The following is a 20,927-nucleotide window of genomic DNA, read 5'->3' as shown; positions in this document are numbered from 1 at the left end:
CAAAATGTTTCCCGTAACATTGCAAATTGTCTCTTTTCTCATTTATTATCAATAAAATCATCACACTTAAAGTTGCCTTCCTGAAATACAGCTCAAGTTTCTAATTATTCATTTATGACTGAGTGGTATGAGCATATGATTAAAGGCTGCGTGGGGAAAATGCCTGCACTTTTAGTATTTTATATTGGTGCTCATGTGTTGTTGGGGGGTTTTTTAACCACTAGTTGAGATGGCTGGTCGAATTCTTGATACTATCTCTATTTTATGAAGTTTAATAAGGTAGATCTGTAATCACTCATCTGCCTGCTTTCCTGGGTGTTTGGCTGCTTTTCTGTTCCTTACATGACTACATCTTTCCCACGCTGTCAATCACAATACTGACATCAGTACTGTAGTCAAATCTTCTCACCCATCATCTTGGAGCTTGTGCTTCACATGGTTTAAATCTCCCTTTCAGACCCCCCCCCCCCCCCCCCCCTCCTCCCCTCAGACACCTAAACCAGAGGTCCATTCAAACCTCAGTCTTCATCTTCACCACCACCACCATTTAGACTCTGGGGGAGGGTGGTCCTGTCCTAAATCCTATCACCACTGAGATTGTGTTACATACATCTTTGGTCTGCAGGCTACACTTTGAAAAGCCACATCATTATATGAGATAGCGAATGAAATCATTTCTACTTATAGGTACATTAAGCACTCCCGTTTCTATTGTTGATGTAATGCACTTGACCTTAACCATGCACACACAGATCTCTGACTCTGTGAAATTTGCAGAACATGGTCTCTTGCAGAAAGGTCTCAAGAGATCATTAAGCATCTAACCCATATGTGTCTGTGCAAGATAGGGTAAAAAGACAAAGAAGCCAACACTGTGAATGATGTACAAAGATGCAAGTCAAGCCCGTGCTTATACTTATGTGTAATTTGCATGATTAGTGTTCAGCATTTTCCACATACATTCTTGTAGTATCTTTATCATTCTGTGCATCTGCCACTGACTAACACGGCAGTCACAGAAACTCGATTTCTAATGTAATCTCAACTGATTCTTTCAAACTTCACTTATTATGAAGATAGCACTCATAGACAGAACTCAACTGCCTGTCTGAAACTGAGACTACAACGTTCTCCCAAAAAAAGAAAAGAAAAAAAAAAAGCTAGAGTGGCATCCAATGTCTACAGGGACTGTACCTTTTCTTTTGACAGTGCATTAACAACAGCTCTAAGGGGGTCCACCAGTTTTTATTATTTTAGTCAGCAGAAGGCTTCCTGGAATTGTACAGTATGCCTTTAATGTCTATAAATTGCTCACAAATGCCTTTAACATGTCTATGAAGCTTTTTGCAGGCTGGAGAACTTGACAGATACGGGCAGAAAGCTACAGGGGGGAATCCCCATACCATCTTAAAGCTCTATGAGTCTGTTTAGGAAAGGTGACATTAAATAGCCAGACATAAACACTTTTGACAAAAGCCCACTCGAGATACAAGATAAAGCCTCTAGCCCAATGTGGAGGTGGGACAAATAAGCCTCACCATAGCAGGGCCTTGGGGACTCCCCTGTCCATATGTAGGGACACCTATCTCTCTTTTTGTCTCTGATTCTCTCTTTCTCTCGCTGTCAGTTTTTTCCCTCTCCTCTCCCTTTCTTTTTTCTTTGTATCTCAATTTCAATCTCCTATCTATCCACTGTAGTTTGATCTTGCCCTGCCACGTGTGCACTTTTGATTTTCTATAGAAAAGTGTCAAATGTTTATCTAGGCTTCTCTCCCCTTCATTGTCCCTCTGGTTCTGTCCTTTCTGATGCATAAATAGGTTCATAATGACTCAGCCAGCTGCAGAAAACTTTTCCACAGTGCTCCCCACTCCCCACAACCATCACACTTTGCTGTTTTGGGAGCAGAGTACCAAAAAGTGTGGGTGTATTGTCCAAGAAATGTGCCCATCTTCTCCCTGTGTGAATGAAATGGAAAGTATGAATTTACCAGAAATGTGGGCTGCAGATCATTTGATTAAACAAACAATCATTTCTGCAAATAACTAAGCGGTTTTTACTTTCTGGACAAGCTCACTGGAAAGCAAGAATACAAAAAATTTATCTTTTTTTACTTATTTAAATCAGTACATCCAAGATTGCAAGCCTGAAAGTGCGATAAAGATAAAGACACACAAATTACACAAAATGTAAATTTCTGGAAAAAGTGAAAATGGAAAGAAAGTGTTTTTCTATAAATGCAAATCAAGTGCATGGAAAAGAGTGGTAATGTTGCAAAGAAGGGTAATAAGGATAATTATGCTGCCTTTGCAACCTCTCACAAAACGATTTATGAACAGCATGGTTCAATGTTTTAGCTTTGACACTAGTAGCAGATCTTTTGACCGATTCCTTTAGAAGTGAGCACAGCTGACCATCAGCCTGTATCTCACCCTATCCTAGCATCCTCCTCTGTCACATCAGCCCTTTTAATGTCCTTCACTACATCCACAAACCTCGACTGGTCCTCCTGACTGGCAGCCCCATCTTCAACATACTTTGTCCAGTATAAACATTATACCTCCTGCGCACATATCCAGACCATCTCGTCTTTACAACTCATACTTTGTCTCCAAACTGCTCAACCTCAGCTGTCCCTCAGATGTGCTCATTTCTAATCTTGTCCATCCTGGTCACTCCCAATGAAAATCATGACATCTTCAGCTGCCACCACAAACTCCACCTCCTTTTTGTTTGTCTCCAAACCAAACGGCATATCTCACTACTGTCGCACGAACTTCCCTTTCACTCTTGCTCTATCCTTCTATCACATATCACTCCTAACACTCCACCCACTCCTCCCTGCCCGCACTCTCTTCTCCACTTCCCTTGTGCACTATCCATTGCTTTGGATGACTGAACCCAGTTATTTAAACTCATCCACTTTCATGACCTCTACTACTAGCATTTTTACCTTTCTACCTGCCTATTTCTGTTTTACACACATCTTCTACTTACTTTCATTTCTCTTGTTATCAGTGCTTACCTCCACCTCCATCCAGTGTATTCCTAGTGCCACTCACAAGCATCAGGAAGAGGCTTTAGAAATAAAGTGGCAAATCTGAAATATTGAAATCTGCAGTAACTGATTAAATGTTTGTTTGGCCTCCCCTGCTGGGAACAACAGGCACAAGTTGTGAACTCAGTATTGATATAGCTGTATATCAAAGCAATGGTGGGCCAATGCTGTGATCATTATAATAAAATTAATGGTAGCTGGGATGAGACTCTGTTAATATTAAATTAAATTCAGTTCATATAGAACCAAATCTCAACAAGGCACTCACCTCAAGACACTTTATGTTTTAAGGTCAGTCCCCTACAATAATAGAAAGAAAACTAGAAACAAGCACTTGGTGAGAGTGGGAATGAAAAAACTCCCTTTTAACAGGAAGAAACATCTGGCAGAACCAGCCATCTAATGCGACTGGTTGTGGGTGAGCGGAAGGAGATAGGACAAAGGTCAAACTGTGTAAAAGAGTCAGAGATTAATAATAACAACCAATGATTAAATGTAAAGTGGTGTATAAACACAGGGCGAGTAAAAAAAGAAACACTAATAGCAGAGTCTGTGTTTTGCCATCACAACAAGGTCCACTGGGTAAAAGCATTTAAAAGCAATATGTAATATATTAGGCCATTAAAGAAAGACTTCTTGGACTCTTTTAATCTTAATGTGGTTGAGTCCAAAGTGTGGAATGTGAGAAAATTGTGATTAACAGGTGGCGCGACGGATAACTGCTGAATGCCTAAACAACATTAATGAATATTTCCTGACATAAAGGCACAATTTCAGGCAGTGGATGAACTAAGTTGCTGCTCCAAGGTCAAGTTTAAGACACATTATTATATAGAACTGGGAACTTCTCTGAATTGCAAAAGAGCCTAATAGGTCCCCTCTGAAGGCCCTTAAAATAAATGTTCTCATTTGGTATCTGAGCATATGATGTAGGACACAAACTTTTCTCACTGGGTTGAAGTGGGCGACAACGGTGATGTCATGTACAACTTCTGCCCACTCTAATCGAGTTCTGACTTTCATTTGTTTTTGTAGGTGTAGCCAAGTTTTAAATGCTTAACCACTGATGAATAGCAACCGAGGAAGCTCACTGTATACATATGTGTAAATCAAAGTCTAAACATACTTGGTGATAGAAACAGACACATTATTTCACTTTTATGTCAGAATATGCCTTTTTTTTTAATTTAAATTGTCTAATTACTTTACATACAATTTTTTTTACCAGATAGTTAGGACATGGGTGCTTTAACCTCCTAAGACCCGAACTCATTCATGGCATGCATTTTTAATTTCTCTTTGATATTTGGGCATATTGGGACCTGATGAATGTTAAAAACAAAGAATTACCAGATTTTTTTTTTTACCTAATTTTTGTTTCTAGGAAAATGAGAGCCACATATGAGGATATTTGTTTAAAATTTTGATAGAACAGTAATGGTATAATATCCTCGTAAGTGGATATCAGGCCCTTGTAGAGCAAAATTGAGTATTTTGGTCTAAATAGCCCAAAATGTGGTGTCCACATATGTGGATGCCAGGTCCTAGGAGGTTAAAGGAGCCTCCACTGTGAAGACTTTTCAGGGATAGTTTTTAGAACCAGATAATAATCGAGCCCAGTTTTCTCAGCATGACTATGAGACAGCTTAGAGATATTTTATGGCATTATTTAAATTTTTACGTTTGAAAATATTGGGCGAATGCACAATATAAATACATATTTGTTTAATATGCATACTGAAGGACATACCCTGGTCAAGATGGGCATTTTGATTGTGGCATTATCGGTATCTGGTTAGACACCATGTTTCTCAGATTTTTAATTCATTTAATTCATAAATTCAGTTTTGTCTGAATTTATGAATTCAAGACGTGCCTGTAATTCAACTAGTGGATTTGTATCATCGGCTTCATTGATAAATAGTTGCTTAATATGTTTGCAGTGTTCCTAAAAATGTTAAAGACTAAATCCAAAGGCATTACTGTAAATATAAAAATATAATTATAAAAACTAAAGAGCTTACTGAACCTGCTTTCCTGGCTCTCTCCTCTGAATCTCAGTCTTAATCATCCCTAGCCTTCTCTTCCACCCACTTCCTCTGACAACACATCACTGACACACGTAGGGTCTCGGTGGGTGAACATGAGCTGCATAGACCACAGTTGGTCGGACCATTCAAGTGGCTTTGCTGGGTATGCTGTTGCCAATGGGCTCATGTGAATTTTAACAGCATTCAAGTTTTCATACAGTCATACTCGCTTTCTACATCTCATTCACTCACGTATACCAACACACGAATCAAACAGGCCATTTTTAACATCGACAAGCAGGGAGGGGGAGTAGGCGGGTCTTCTACATCCCCACTTCCTACACGATTCTGGCGTTGGGGTTGGCTGGGTCTAGGGACAGGTTAACTGCATCCCAGGATCACTGCTGGCTATGGGGTGGCACCTGTCAGTCCACACTTCAGAGGCTGGGGTGGAAGCAGCAGTTGGAGACCCAGCATCTGGCCTTTATCCGCTGTCTGCTCCAGCAAAACATCCACTAGGGAAAAACATTACCAAGAGATGCCAACAGAGAGTCTACGGTGCTCCTCTTGGGAAAGAAAATACGTCTACCACAACAAAGCATTCAGCCCATAATTCTGCTTGCTACAACTGCTGAACAGGACAGGTTTAAAAAAAAATTGCAGGTTCATAAACCGATTAGTGAAACCACAGTATCTCCACGATCTGTTTACTTTCAATGGTTTCTTTCACTTAGATAGAGACACAGATAAAAGGAAAGATGAAGACTCGGATGTGACAGCTTTATTACCATTAATGCTGTGACACACTGAAGGAAATCCCCTTTATCTGCACCTGAATCACTGACCTTTTCTTCATTACAGCCTTAGCATTGCATCTCCATTTGGACCACTGTTTTCTCACCCTTGAAAGCACTATGCATGTATTTTTTATCAAACATTTGAAGTGGATTGTGACTATAATGTAACTTCAAACCATTATTATTCTTTCAGATCAGCATTGTTCTGTCTTTTTTGCTTTTCAGAGAATAGTCATTTTATTACATGACGACAAGCTCCTTGTCGTCTAAGGAGTTTGGAAAGAAAAGCATCTGGACTTCTTTAAGTTGCTTGAAGATGTTTCGCCTCTCATCCGAGAAGCTTCTTCAGTTCTAAGGTCAAATGGTGGAGAGTCCCAGGTTTACGCCCTATGGGAGTGACCCCCCAAGAGAGACATGGACCCCCTGTTGATCCTCTACCTAATTGCACAAGCCAAGGTGTGAAAATGTGTGTAGGTCACAATCAGCCAAGGTTTCGGGTGAACCCATTCTGAAACCTAGCCCCACCCTAATCATGTGATTTCTGGAGGCCAAAAGGCCCAGGATGTGAGTAGGCGTTAAGGCGTCTGGGAAAGGATCTCAAAACTGGATTATATATGACAGGCACTTAGTATCATTACCACTGCCTCTGTTCAAAGATGGTCATTCACAGTGGACATAGATGGACTCTTTTACTCCTTTTTCAAACCATCTGTCTTCTCTGTCCAAAATGTGAATGTTGGCGTCCTCAAAAGAGTGACCTTTGTCCTTTAAATGCAGATGGACAGCCGTCTTGTCCAGTGGAGGTGGCTCTTCTATGCTGTACCATGGCTTTATGAAGTGGCTGTTTGGTCTCTCCAATGTAGAGGTCTGGGCATTCCTTGCTACACTGTACAGCATACACCACATTGTTAAGTTTTTGTTTAGGAGTTCTGTCTTTGGGATGAATCAGTTTTTGACTGAGTGTGTGGCTGGGCCTGAAACCACAGACCACAATCTTCAAGCAACTTAAAGAAGTCCAGATGCTTTTCTTTCCAAGCTGCTTAGACTACAATCACCTGGATGACTGAGAACCTTTAGAGACTTATTACATTAAGTATATCAGACAGGCAGGTCACAAAGTCTAAGCTCACTTGATGTCAGCACAATAGCCGATAGCTTAGCCAATTGCCAATCATGCATTCAATTGGCAAATCAATATAGGGCTCACCGTTTACCTGTCCACAGATGATGAGCCTCTTTGCAAACCAACTTCAACTCCAGCCCCTCCTTTTCATACAATGTTTGACATAATCAGTGACATATCAGGTCTCGCTATTTGAGATAGTAAGTAAGTAAATAAATAAAATATTTACATAGCACTTTTAACAGATAAAAATCACAAAGTGCTTCACAATAAAACCAGAAATATAAATAAAATAATATAAAACAATGAAAAATTTATTAAAAAGCTTGTTTGTATAAAAAAAATGTCTTCAGTTGCTTTTTAAAGGAGTCAGTGGAGTCTAGACAGCATAAAGACAACAGAAGAGATTTCCACAGCCTTGGTGCCAGTGCCTGATAAGCCAATGCCCACGTGTTTTGAAATTAGTACGTAGGACCAATAGTAACCTCTGACCTGAAGACCTAAGTGCTCAGGATGAAGCATAAGGTTTCAACAGGTCAGAGATGTACTGGGGAGCTTTGCTGTGAAGAGCTCTAAAAGTTACGACTAAAATTTTGAAATGAACCCTAAAATTTACTGGCAACCAATGAAGAGAAGCCGAAACTGTCTGACCTGTTGTTTGTGCCAGTTAAGAGTCTTGATCCAAAGCTGATTTGTTGAGACAAGTAAAAAGACCATTAAAATAATCCAAACGAGAAGAAGTACGACATACGAAAGTGACCCGGATAGGATTTGAAAATATCAGATTTATGCTGTTCACACTGTCATACCATGATCGGATATGGGTCACATAGGGTGAAAAAAGTGGGATTTGATGTGCTTTCGCCTGCAGTGTGAACGTAGCTTAAAACACCTGTAGTCTGAGTTTAGAAATGTTTCTTAAATGATAAAAACAGTTATGAAACAGTTGTTTGAAGTGTTTTTCAAGAGACATTGAACTGTCAAATATAACACCTACATTTCTGAGAATCAACTGAAATGCAGGGTCTAAAAAACTGATATGCTGCTTAATTTCTGAGAACATGTGATCAGGTTTAATAATCAAAGTTTCTGTTTTATATGTATTTAACTGGAGGAAGTTGTCATTTAACCATTGTTTGATTTCTGACAGACAATTATTTAAACAAGACCATTTATAAAACTCAGAAGCTTTAAAAGAACAGATGATAAGAAATATTACTGTAACGTCTGATAATTTGGTCTATAGGGAGTATGTAAAGCAAAAAGAGATCCGGACCTAAAACTGATCCTTGAGATACCCCGGAAGGCAGAACTGATGTTTCAGACAACACTAGATGCATACAGACAGCAAAAGATCTCTCAGATAGATACAACCAAAAACAATTGTAAAACAACACCAGTAATCCCAAAAAAGTCCTTAAGCTGTGGCTTTTACTGCTGCACACCCAACCTTAAGCTTTCCATATATGTGCATTAAAGCACAATGATCCCACAGCGGCACCATAACGCCAAATATCAATTACTGCAGACAAAAAAAAGCAACGAAACAAACAAAACACAAATTAACTCTATCATTCACAGTAGAATATAATCATATGAATGCTATGACTGTGAGTTTGAATAAACAATCAATTTATCAACTATACCTAAATTTGAGAGTATATGTGAGAGTATCTGAATGGACAGTTTGTTTACCTGCCCTGAGCACCAGGCAGTTACAGAGGAACTCAGCTGGCCTGTGTGGGGCGATCTATGGTGACAGAAAGAGGATGTTTATGTGTCACAACGGAAATTAAGACCACTGATAATGCTAGACATAGTGTGTTCCAGCTTCACCTCCCCCGGCTGAGGAAAAAAATAGAGGAAATGGATGATGGTGGAGAGACTGTGGGCGTGCGCTACATGTACAAGACATACACACAGAAACACAGATAGACACAGCGGGGGGAGTATAAAGTTGATCTCGGGGCAACCTGATGGACTGTGGTATAGATGGAAAAATAAATGGTTTTATGACGTACAGCAGCACACCACAGACTTTCCCGAATACATAAGAAGGGAAAAATATTTATATATATACTAACCCCAGTTTATGCTTTGATTGAACTTCCTAAAATGCACATTCAGCACAAGCTAAATGTCATCTTCACTATCATGTAACTCACTGGGCCGTCTTTTACTCTGAGTCCACTGGGAAGCATGCTAAACAATTTAAAACATGTGGTCAAGTTTCAGTGAGTTTTTGTTTGCTTATGTTACACATTATCCTAAGAACTGTGATGACCTTCTTATGAAATAATTCATTAGTTTGACTGATATTTAGGGCACATGCACACAAGCAGTTCACTACCTGTGTCATCTCTATGCATTTTTGTTTGTTTTGGGGGGTTTTTATGACCAAAAACCAAGGACACAAGACATGCTCTAATCTCTTTTAAGTTTTGATTCTCAGAAAAACGGAAGTTTTGATCAATGCTTACCAAAAAAAAAAATCCCCAACCATCACCCTTATTTCCTCTTCTGCCACGTTTAAACCAAAAATGTGAGAAAGTTACGGTGAAAGAACTAGCAGGTTTCCTGAATACGAGACCTGAACAACCAACTCAGGGGTCAACGTTGCATCTGTGGTGGAAAGAGTAATGTCATCTGAATGGGGGAAATAATTGTTACCGCAGATGTGGTGGTGATAAGAGATCAAGAGAAAAAGTACAAACCACAGACTGTAAATAAAAGATGCCTCTAGCCACCATGAAGTCATCAACTGGTTAACCCCCTGGGGTCAAATCCTAATCTTACAGGACAGTGCATGAATAAAAACCATGACCCCTTTCATATTGGTGAAAAAATGTACCATATTGACCAATCAAAAAAATTATTTGCTTAGGCTGCTGCCCCCGCGACCCAGCCCCGGACAAAGCGGATGAGGATGGATGGATGGACAAAAAAATTATATGGCAACATGTGGTTGTTTAGAAATAGGGGGATGTTTTGGGAGTGACGGCGGCACGACAGAGTGAGCAAGCGAGTTTTCACATGTGAGAGATTTGTAAAATTTAGCATGTTTGGAGTGTGTAGTTAGTGTGCGGTGTGGTCATTTGTTTTGTTTTGTGTGTCACAACAATGAGGGCACTAGTGAATGTCACAGTTGCTGCTAAAAAGTCACCAAATGTAAACTGCAATACAAATGCTGTGTCCAGGTGGAAAACAGGGGGAGTGATACGTCTCCTGCTGTCAGGCCTGCAGGTTTTAGGCCTGCGGTGTGCTCCTCCTTTTGTGGTTGACAGAAAATATTTTCTGGACTTCCACAAATAATTTGTGTGGCATCTTATTGTGACACGTTTTTGTTCTCTAATTTTAGTTTTAGTAGTTGGTTTAAATGGTTGTATCATGTTTTTCTACTCAGAGATGCTTTTTGTGTGATTTTAGATCAGTTGTGTTGATACAGTATGTCAAAATGAAAAAATAAGTAAATTCAGACATGTGAGGTTGTGCTGAAAAGAATGATGCCAAATAGAGCAGGGCGATATGACCAAAAATATTTATCACGATATACATTTGAAAATTTCACAACTTCCTTTCAACTCATTCATGTCACCTAAAAGGTAAACCTGTTTCTCCATCACCTGTTCAGTTCTGATGATTCAGTAAGAACATCTCCTGGTTTCATCTGTATGTTTCCCTCTCACATATCCAAAACAACATAATGACCAGCAGCTTTACAGCTGTGGCTCCAGCAAACATCAGCTGATACTAGAAATTAATATTAAATAAATTCTAACAACAGCTGATCATTGATCAGTTTGATGATTGAAGTAGCAACAGGAGGGAGAGGGGGAGAGAATAAGAAAAGAAGAGGCAGCTGCAGTGTAAAGACACAGAATAACTCCAGCTTTCTGTCTTTTTCCATTCTAGCTGAAGTCCGGGACAAACTGCGTTCCTTTTCAGCTCAATACGAAATGCCTAATATTTTCTCTGAATGTGGGGCAATTCAGTCTTTTTACGGGATGGTTGGCAACTCTACTAATTAACCTTATGAATAAAATAAAGTTCACTATCAGTAACATCATAGCACCCACCCAGCTGTATAGAAACTCCGTCATGCTAGCTAGCATGCAGTACGAGTTATTGTAACTGACTGTAAAAAGTCAGCAAAACAAAAATAAACTCCACCTAAACTTGGTTTATATCTGACCCAGATAGACTGCAGGTCATAACTTCTTACCTGAAGGTCTCTCCTCTTGCCTCCCCTTTCCCTCATGTACCTGCTGGCCTTCACCACTTGCTAATGTTACTTTCATTGTTTATGCCGTTACAAAAAAATAAATAAATCATTGGCCCATAAAAACGAAAAATCACCATCGGCCCACCGAGCAAATGTGCAAATATGCCCGATGGCCAGTCCAGCTATGGTCATGCCATCAGTTAACCCTTCGCGTGCCAGCTGTGGCACGCTTGCCCAGGGTTGCCAACCCCTGTTGTATAGTAAGGACTAGGGCTAGGTATCGTCACTGATTTCTAGAATCAATTAAATTCCGATTCACAAGGTCCCGAATCGATTCGATCCACGATTCGATTTAATTCGATTCGATTCGATTTAAATCTGGGAAATTTTGACAGTCAGAAATATTATAATTCAGATCAGTACATTTACATATTTTTGTATCAATAAAAAGCAAGCTGACACACGCAAGACTTTATCAAAGGTGTGAGCATCACAGCAGATGCCTTTGTGTCAAAGTAGCTGAAGATAAAACACAGAAAAACATGAAGGTGATTTTCCTGGCCTGGGATTTTATAAAAATATTCTGCAGTACATCAAAAATGAAAGAAAACCATTAATCAACATATGAACATTACCTCTGAAGTTACAGCGGTTTTATTAGAGACACGGTTAAGCGTTTTGCATTTTGAATAATTTTAAAAAGTTTAAATTTGTTCAGTATTGAACAGCAGAAATAAGGTTTTCTTTTCGGAAGAATGTAAAAGGGAAAAAAACAGCGGCTGACAGCGCTGTAAACAACAGTAGACTGGTGCGTAACAAGCAAGCGAATAATGAAGAAAGGGAAACTGTTCTTGAAGTACAGAGAGAGAGAGAGGGAGGGAGAGAGAGAGAGAGAGCTGTGCATCACGGTGGAAGCAAAACAGTAAAAGTCAGAGTGAAGTCATGACGATGTTTATGTGAAGCATTTGGGTCTTCTTTTGCTGCTGGTTCGGTCAATATTGTTTGGAGAGAGATCAAACTAACAGCTTTAGAATCGGCTCATAAAGGGCGTGAACACAAAGCACGGACCCGCCGACAGATCAGAATCAGCGAGCTGTCGGCTTTCAGCCCCGACCGTGAGAAAGGCGACATCTAACTGATTCTGATCCGCGGGTCGCGCTGTGTGTTTAAGTCTATGTGCAGAATCCATGTACCTTTTTTTTTCTTTTCTTTTTAGAATCTGTGTACCTGCTGTCATTTACTGTCTTAACTGTTTGGTGGTTCTTGAAATTTTGTGAGATGTCACCAGAGATTCTGGCATTTCGGGCAAAATAAATTTATATTAAAAAAATCGATTCAGGATTTTAATGAATCGATTTTACTTTATCCAAGCCAGAATCTATTTTAATCGATGAATCGATTATAAAAACCCACCCCTAGTAAGGACCCAACAATAATACAAAAAAAGCAAAATGTGTGTACACATATATGCAGTATATATATATATATATATATATATATATATATATATATATATATATATATATAAGGATGAAAGTGGTTTAAGGGGATTCACTGTTAACTCTTCAAATTATGTCCATCTCTCATATACACTGTATGGGCCAAATAAACATAAGTCACACTAATGAACAATAGTCTTTTTACCCTGATTTTCAAGATTTACTCTTACAAGGCTACAACTTTTTTTTTCTCTTTATTAGAAACTGAAATGTGTATGTAGAAGTGCTGTCAGCGTTGATCTCATTAAAATGACGTTAATGCAACACGGCGTTAATGAGCTAACCACCCTAATGCGTGCAGCCCCACGCATGGGGCGATCCACGCTAACTCGCTAATGGCGTTAACATCATTTTAACGAGATTAACGCAAGCAGCACTACACTATGTAATTATTTTTTGCAATTAAAACTGCATTCCTTCATATCCAAGTACAAATGCAAGTGTTACATTGCTGCATGAATGTCATGTTTAAATAATTTAATATTATAAGTTGAATAAGCGACTCGTTCATTTTTTTCTGTTATTAATTACATGCATATGTGTGGTCACGGGAAGTGGTTGGGCTTCTTTCCATAATGATGTGTAAGTATGTGACGTGATCGGATATGAGCACTACACATAATCTTGACAGAAAGTTAAATTTGTAGTGACAGCTAAACAATGAGATGAAATTCATTGACACTTTTATAAAAAGGAGCTCCACACAGATGCCATACTCTGTCAAGACCTTTCTAAAAATGTTGCATTACAGCCACTTTAAAACAAGAAACGTAAAATCAAATGAATTTGTAGAACAGAAAAGAGAAAACAATAAACTACAAAAAGGATCAAATGAAAGATAAATTGAAAGTGAAGATTCTGATGATTCTCCCTCTCTCTCTCTCTCTCTCTCCAATGAGCCCTAAGTTTGGAGCCAGATGACATTGATCACCTACAAACCAAGACCATGATCAAAATTACCAGAAATGTCAGCTAACATAGGTAGGTGTAGACGTGGTAAGGTTTCTTGATATTTCACACGATTATATTCTCACACTTAATGAAAATGTAAAGGGTATCTTGCTGGAAAATAAACCTACACTGTTGATCAGTATTTTAAGTCTTTATAATACCATGACCTCATTCACATAGAAGCTTAAAACCTCCTTCAGAGATGGAAAAGTAAAAAAGATATCATGCAAGCGATATTAGGTTAAAAGTAATAAGGTTAAAAGTTTGACTTATTTGACATCTTCTACTGTTCTACAGTTTGTGAAATGATCAACTGAAATGAGGAGAGACATCTTGTTCTATGACTATTCAAAATCTTCCCCACTGAGAATACAAAGTTCTCCGAGATTTGCATGCTGTTCCTAAGAAAAGAGTTTTAAATGGTGATACGTGTGTGAAAAAGATCCTTTTAAACGTTTACAGATAAACCCATCAGTGTCTTCACCTTGGCTGCTCTCTATCACTCTGTGACACCTGCGTATACCTGCAAGCTACAACATACAGTTCCATGACCTTACAGCAAGGTCAGAGGTATTCAGATTATTCACCACCTACACAAGTACATACATGATCATACGTTATTATAAAGAGAGATTCTTCACTTTTTCCAAATACTTAATGAATAGTTTGATACTTAGTGTATGTGATATATTTATGCTGTTTTTACTTTTTAGTGCTCTCAGTTTCACTAGTTTCCTATTTGGGAAAGTATCGATTACCATATGCAATACGGTTGTGGTAAAAAATTTCCATCTTTTCATCGTGGTTGTCGTAATTTGGAATTTTTCATGATTTCTTTGAACTGTTCATTTTCGAAAGTGGAATGATTTTGGAGTGTACTACTTCAAAGACTTTTAAAAAAGAGAAAAAAGTTAGGTACACAGGTTTGAATTTAATTTGGATTTCCTCTCATGCACAGAGGATCAAAATTGTACATACTGGCTCAAATATATACATTAAAAGTAGGCTCATATTTACTTTACTGTCCCTTAGCAAGATACAGTGGGGCAAAAAAGTATTTAGTCAGCCACCGATTGTGCAAGTTCCCCCACTTAAAATGATGACAGAGGTCAGTAATTTGCACCAGAGGTACACTTCAACTGTGAGAGACAGAATGTGAAAAAAAATCCATGAATTCACATGGTAGGATTTGTAAAGAATTTATTCGTAAATCAGGGTGGAAAATAAGTATTTGGTCACCTCAAACAAGGAAAATCTCTGGCTCTCACAGACCTGTAACGTCTTCTGTGAGAAGCCTTTCTGTCCCCCACTCGTTACCTGTATGAATGGCACCTGTTTGAACTCATCATCTGTATAAAAGACACCTGTCCACAGCCTCAAACAGTCAGACTCCAAACTCCGCCATGGCCAAGACCAAAGAGCTTTCGAAGGACACCAGGAAAAGTATTGTAGACCTGCACCAGACTGGGAAGAGTGAATCTACAATAGGCAAGCAGCTTGGTGTGAAAAAATCAACTGTGGGAGCAATCATCAGAAAATGGAAGACATACAAGACCACTGATAATCTCCCTCGATCTGGGGCTCCACGCAAGATCTCATCCCGTGGGGTCAAAATGATCATGAGAACGGTGAGCAAAGATCCCAGAACCACACGGGGGGACCTGGTGAATGACCTGCAGAGAGCTGGGACCAAAGTAACAAAGGTCACCATCAGTAACACACTACAACGGCAGGGAATCAAATCCCGCAGTGCCAGACGTGTTCCGCTGCTGAAGCCAGTGCATGTCCAGGCCCGTCTGAAGTTTGCCAGAGAGCACATGGATGATACAGCAGAGGATTGGGAGAATGTCATGTGGTCAGATGAAACCAAAGTAGAACTTTTTGGTATAAACTCAACTCGTCGTGTTTGGAGGAAGAAGAATACTGAGTTGCATCCCAAGAACACCATACCTACTGTGAAGCATGGGGGTGGAAACATCATGCTATGGGGCTGTTTTTCTGCCAAGGGGACAGGACGACTGATCCGTGTTAAGGACAGAATGAATGGGGCCATGTATCGTGAGATTTTGAGCCAAAACCTCCTTCCATCAGTGAGAACTTTGAAGATGAAACGAGGCTGGGTCTTCCAACATGACAATGATCCAAAACACACCGCCCGGGCAACAAAGGAGTAAGAAGCATTTGAAAGTCCTGGAGTGGCCTAGCCAGACCTCAACCCCATAGAAAATCTGTGGCGGGAGTTGAAAGTCCGTGTTGCTCGGCGACAGCCCCAAAACATCACTGCTCTCGAGAAGATCTGCATGGAGGAATGGGCCAAAATACCAGCTACTGTGTGTGCAAACCTGGTAAAGACCTATAGTAAACGTTTGACCTCTGTTATTGCCAACAAAGGTTATGTTACAAAGTATTGAGTTGTATTTTTGTTATTGACCAAATACTTATTTTCCACCCTGATTTACGAATAAATTCTTTACAAATCCTACCATGTGGATTCATGGATTTTTGTTTCACATTCTGTCTCTCACAGTTGAAGTGTACCTCTGGTGCAAATTACTGACCTCTGTCATCATTTTAGGTGGGGGAACTTGCACAATTGGTGGCTGACTAAATACTTTTTTGCCCCACTGTATATCGCAATCTGATACTTTTGGCACTCACCAGCAGGTCTCTGACATAATTCTGGTTGGATATTTGACTTTTATGACAGAAATGTTAGAATTCATAAAACTAGGCTGTTTTTTGTTTTGTTTTTTGCAGAAGCACAGCTTTTAAGCACAATCCACAAATTTTAATAGGGTTAAGATTGAAGTTTTGGGAATATTTAACCAAATATTAGTGGGTCTGTATGTATACTTTGACCCTCAAACTTGTTTATGCTGTATGATGTATGCAGTACAATCATTCCACCATGGACAAGAACAGTTCAAAAAAACATTAAAAGCACACAATTAGCATACCATTCATGTATCCATGAAGAGGGTACTTAAACCTTTGATCACAACTGTATATGCCAGTTTAAATGTAATTTGTATTTCTTTTTTGTACATTAATCTTTAAACACTGAATTATCTATATAAAACTCAGTTGCGCAAAAGTCGTGATGCTCTGAAAAATGCATAAGCAGAATTCAATGATTTGTAAATATCATAACCAAATATTTTATTTGCAACAGAAAAAATATCAAGTGTCAAAATTGTAAAAAATTACAAGCTAATTTTGAATTTGATGGCAGGAACATGTCTCAAAAAAGTTGGGATAGGGACAACAAAGTCTATAGAATTAAATGGTAATTAAAATAATAGAGAAAGATTTTCAACTAATTACGTTAACTGGCAACAGATCAGTGACATGATTGGTAAAACAAAACAAAGCATCTTACGGAGGCAGAATTTCTTTGAAAACATAGACACTTCATCCCCCCACCCGACCCTGTGGCTTGTCACGTGTCCCATAATGTTGTGCTGTGGACATTTATGTGCTTTTTTGTGCAGAGGAGTTTTTTTGTTTCCTGTTCTCACGCTGTCCTCCCAGGAGCCCAGCATGAGTAGAGGTCTCTTTTTTTCCTCTTGTACTTTCCCATTGTAGTGTATATTTCAGTGGGGTTTTTTTTTTTGTGTTTGCGCGTGCACAGTGTGAGAGGCTGCGTTGACACCCTCACGATGGTCGCCAGGATTTCAAACAGGTTTGATTTTCTTACAACCAAGCGATTGATGATCGGGAGCTAGTTGTGGGGTGTTAATCGCTTATCGTTACTCCACGTACCTCCACGATGCACGACACATGAAGGCAAAACTCGGGCCGATCACCAAAACGGTCGAACGACTGAAAAATCGTCTCAAAATTAGCCAAAAATTGCACACTGTATACCCAGCAATAGTTCCTACTGAATTGGCAGTCTGCACACTTGAAGGCACCATAGAAGCTGAAAGGTTTTAGAGTAACATATGCTCCCATCCAGTTGATGTATTTTTCAAGGAAGGCAATGCAAATTTCAGCAATACAATGCTAAACTGCATAGTATATCTATTAGAACAGCATGGCATCGTAGTAGAAGACCCCAGCTGCTGAACCAGCCTGCGCAAAGCCCAGATTTTTCACCTGAAACAAAAGCTAGAATCCTATCAGACAACAATGGGAAGTCCAGAAACTCGTCTCCTCAGTTCCCGCCCTGTCCCAACTTTTTTGGAGACACGTTGCTGCCATCAAAATTAAAACAAGCCATTATTTCTATTAAAATAGTAATATTTTCTCATTTTAAATGTTTGATATTGTTAATAGAGTTTGGGATTATGACATTTGCAAATCTTTTAATTCTGCTTTTATTTGCATTTTACAACAGCTTCCCAACTTTTGTTGAACTGGCTGTTCTGGGCCACCTACACATTACCCTGCCGTGAAGTTCTCAGCACACAGTTTTACGTGGTCTGCCACTTTGTGTCTGAGTTGCTTTAGTTGCTTAACGGTTCCATTTTGCAATAATACCACAGATGGCTGATTGTGGAATATTTAAGAGGGGATATACTTCAGGAACTGACTATTACAGCACCATGCTCAGTGAGCTCAGAGTGAAAAGGAGCCATTTGAAGTGGTTCAGGCATCTGACAAGGATGCCTCCTGATTGCCTCCCGGGCATGTCCCACCGGGACGATTATATCTCCCGGACAAGCTGGAGGAGTTGGCTGGAGAGAGGGAGGTCTGGGCTTCTCCGCTTAGGCTCCTGCCCCCGCGACTTGGCCCCGAATAAGCAGAAGAAGCTGGATGGATGTCCCTACACAGCACTGTTCATTCTTTTTAGACAATGGACCATTTGTGCTTTCTGTGTTTAATCTCTGTTTGTCTCCTTTCTTCATTAAATTTTAGTAAATTCTCTCCTGATTGTGACCTGAATCCATCAGCCTATTAAGGTTCAACGCAGGGGACTCAAACGCGGGACTCCTGAATCAGCTGAACACAAGTATTTATTTACAGAGTTCACCAGGTGTATATACAGAGAGTGCCGGGCAGTGCTATATACAACAATGTGAGGGACGGGGCTCCAGGGAAATCCAAGGGGGGAATCACTCGCTCTCCAACTCTCCACATACACGACTGCAGTTCCTTTCTTCACACTTGACACACAGATTCACACGGGAAAGGTAATCCAGGGGGTCTGTAGATGAGGAATCAGGAATGAGTGCGATATTCACAAAAGACACTTGACTTATCTTGAGCTGTAGCTTGACTCTCACTGTCGCGTGGTAGACAACGATCCAGCGAAGACCCACAATGAGTTCCGCCCCGGCGACAGAGAGGAGGAGAGAGCGAGCGCGAGAGAGAGAAAAGAAAGAAAAAGGCCGATCAGCGTCTCGCCGATCCCCCAGGCCGTTACACAGCCATATAATTATGGGGCTCCTCTGTCCCCCTAATAAATGTTTCTGACCAGCTACAGTTAGCCACTGGCCCCCTTTCCTGTAGTAGCCACAGTTGGGCTTTTATAGCTGTTATTGATAACCTGAGTTACTCACTGTGTTTTGCCCAAATTTTGGATGAAAGCCTGTCATGTGTGGATTGCTCATTAAAGGTTGGGTGAGAGATCAAATAAGGATGCTTTATTACAACGTTTAATGAACACAATTCTAAATAAAGATTTTTGTTTTTCAAGTATTTGTGTCATTGGTACTTTTTGTTTCTTGACACCAGACCAGTTTAAGAAAAGTGTGGACAATTTTATTTAGATTTTTCTGAGACAAATAAGGAATCAAAGCTTTATTATAATATTCTCAGTGGGTTTGGAGGACATTTCTTTTAAATGGAGCCCAGATAGGTTTAAACATCTTTGTTACATCCATTAATATATAAAGTTATCATTTAAAAACTGCTTTTTTAATTTACTCTGGCTATTTTTTTAAACATGTAAGTGTGACAAATATGCAAAAAACCAACCAAATTTTAAAAAAAAAACCAAGAAAGGAAGTGGGTAAATACTTTTTCACAGCTCTTTAGCGGAGGTGCAGCCTGCCAGACAGCTATGAGATTTTTTTAAGAACCTTACACTGTACAGTTGTTTTGAATCTATCCAAAGATAGTGAAACCATTTTTGTGCCAGTCTGTAAAGATAGTTTTAAAAACGACTTGATTATGCATTGTAGGATGGCAGCTTTCTTTTGGAGCTGTTGTAGAAAATGAATGCACAGAAACACGACCTTGAACCACTGTCTGCAGATTAGTCTAAGCATCAACCGAATGTTATTTCTGCTACCGCATTTTTATCACAGTAACCAACAAGAATGCCACAGGAATGACATTTATATTCTCCGAACTTCGGGATTTCTGAGAAAGTGATCTCAGCTGTACTGTTCATGTGCTGGAGGGGGAAAATAAGGGTGCTGTCCACAGCATGGAAATTACTTTTACTTTTATTGCTGAAAAGGACAAGGGCGCAATGGAAAAGTGCAAAACTACATCCAGGACAGAAACAACTGCATTGTGCTACTAATATAACTTTGGCTTTTTGCAAGCATCCGCACAGACAGCATGCTAACGCTAATCCTGCCAAGAGCCCAGAATGATGTTAAAACTGAATGGCGACCCCAGCCCAGCAGCCAGATGCTAAAGTTTAACAGGTAACAAAAGCAATGATGAGCATTCAGACTATAGCCTCCGTTTCTACCTGCTCATGTTTCTAGAGTAGAATCACTGCGGCAATCACTTTTAAGAAAAGTGTTCTGTGTAATAAATTACTGTTTTGAGTAACAATAAGTGATTAGTGATATTGAGAATGGAATCGGAATCATTCGATTCTTATCTATTCCTATCGCCACACAGCGCTGTTCATTCTTTCTGGCCAGATAGACTGTTTGTAATTTTTATGTTTAATCTCTTTGTCTCCTTTGTTCATTTATTTTTTAGTCAAGTCAGCTTTATTTATATAGCACATTTAAAAAAACATCAAGAGTCGGCCAAAGTGCTGAACAGAGGGATAACGTATAACATTTTCTAAAAAGTTAAAATAGATGAGATTAAAAAAAAAAAAAAAAAAGACATTATAAGACATCCATACACACACACACACACACACACACACACACACACACAGGCAGACTCTTATTTAGTAAATTCTCTCCTGGTAGTGAACTGACTCCATCAGCCATATAACTAGCATATAACCCCTAACAAATGGTAGTTTATAGGGATTACCTTTATTTTGGACCTGTTTTAGAAAATGAGTTTTTCTGTCACAGACGAGACAGAAACATGGCCTTGAACCACTG

The 20,927-nt window shown here is 39.5% G+C and overlaps 1 long non-coding RNA gene across 1 annotated transcript; it reads left to right on the top strand.

The window, feature by feature from the left end:
- The first annotated feature begins 12,867 nt into the window (after positions 1-12,867).
- Positions 12,868-19,320, top strand: LOC113016564 (uncharacterized). Its single transcript, XR_003271257.2, has 3 exons — positions 12,868-13,707; positions 14,140-14,240; positions 18,165-19,320. It is a non-coding gene; the product is annotated as an uncharacterized LOC113016564 (long non-coding RNA).
- The last annotated feature ends 1,607 nt before the right edge of the window (positions 19,321-20,927 follow it).

Source organism: Astatotilapia calliptera, chromosome 23 (assembly GCF_964374335.1).
Source record: "Astatotilapia calliptera chromosome 23, fAstCal68.1, whole genome shotgun sequence".
NCBI lineage: Eukaryota > Metazoa > Chordata > Actinopteri > Cichliformes > Cichlidae > Astatotilapia > Astatotilapia calliptera.
Note: the sequence above shows the minus strand (reverse complement) of the source record. Positions and strands in the feature narration are given on the sequence as shown.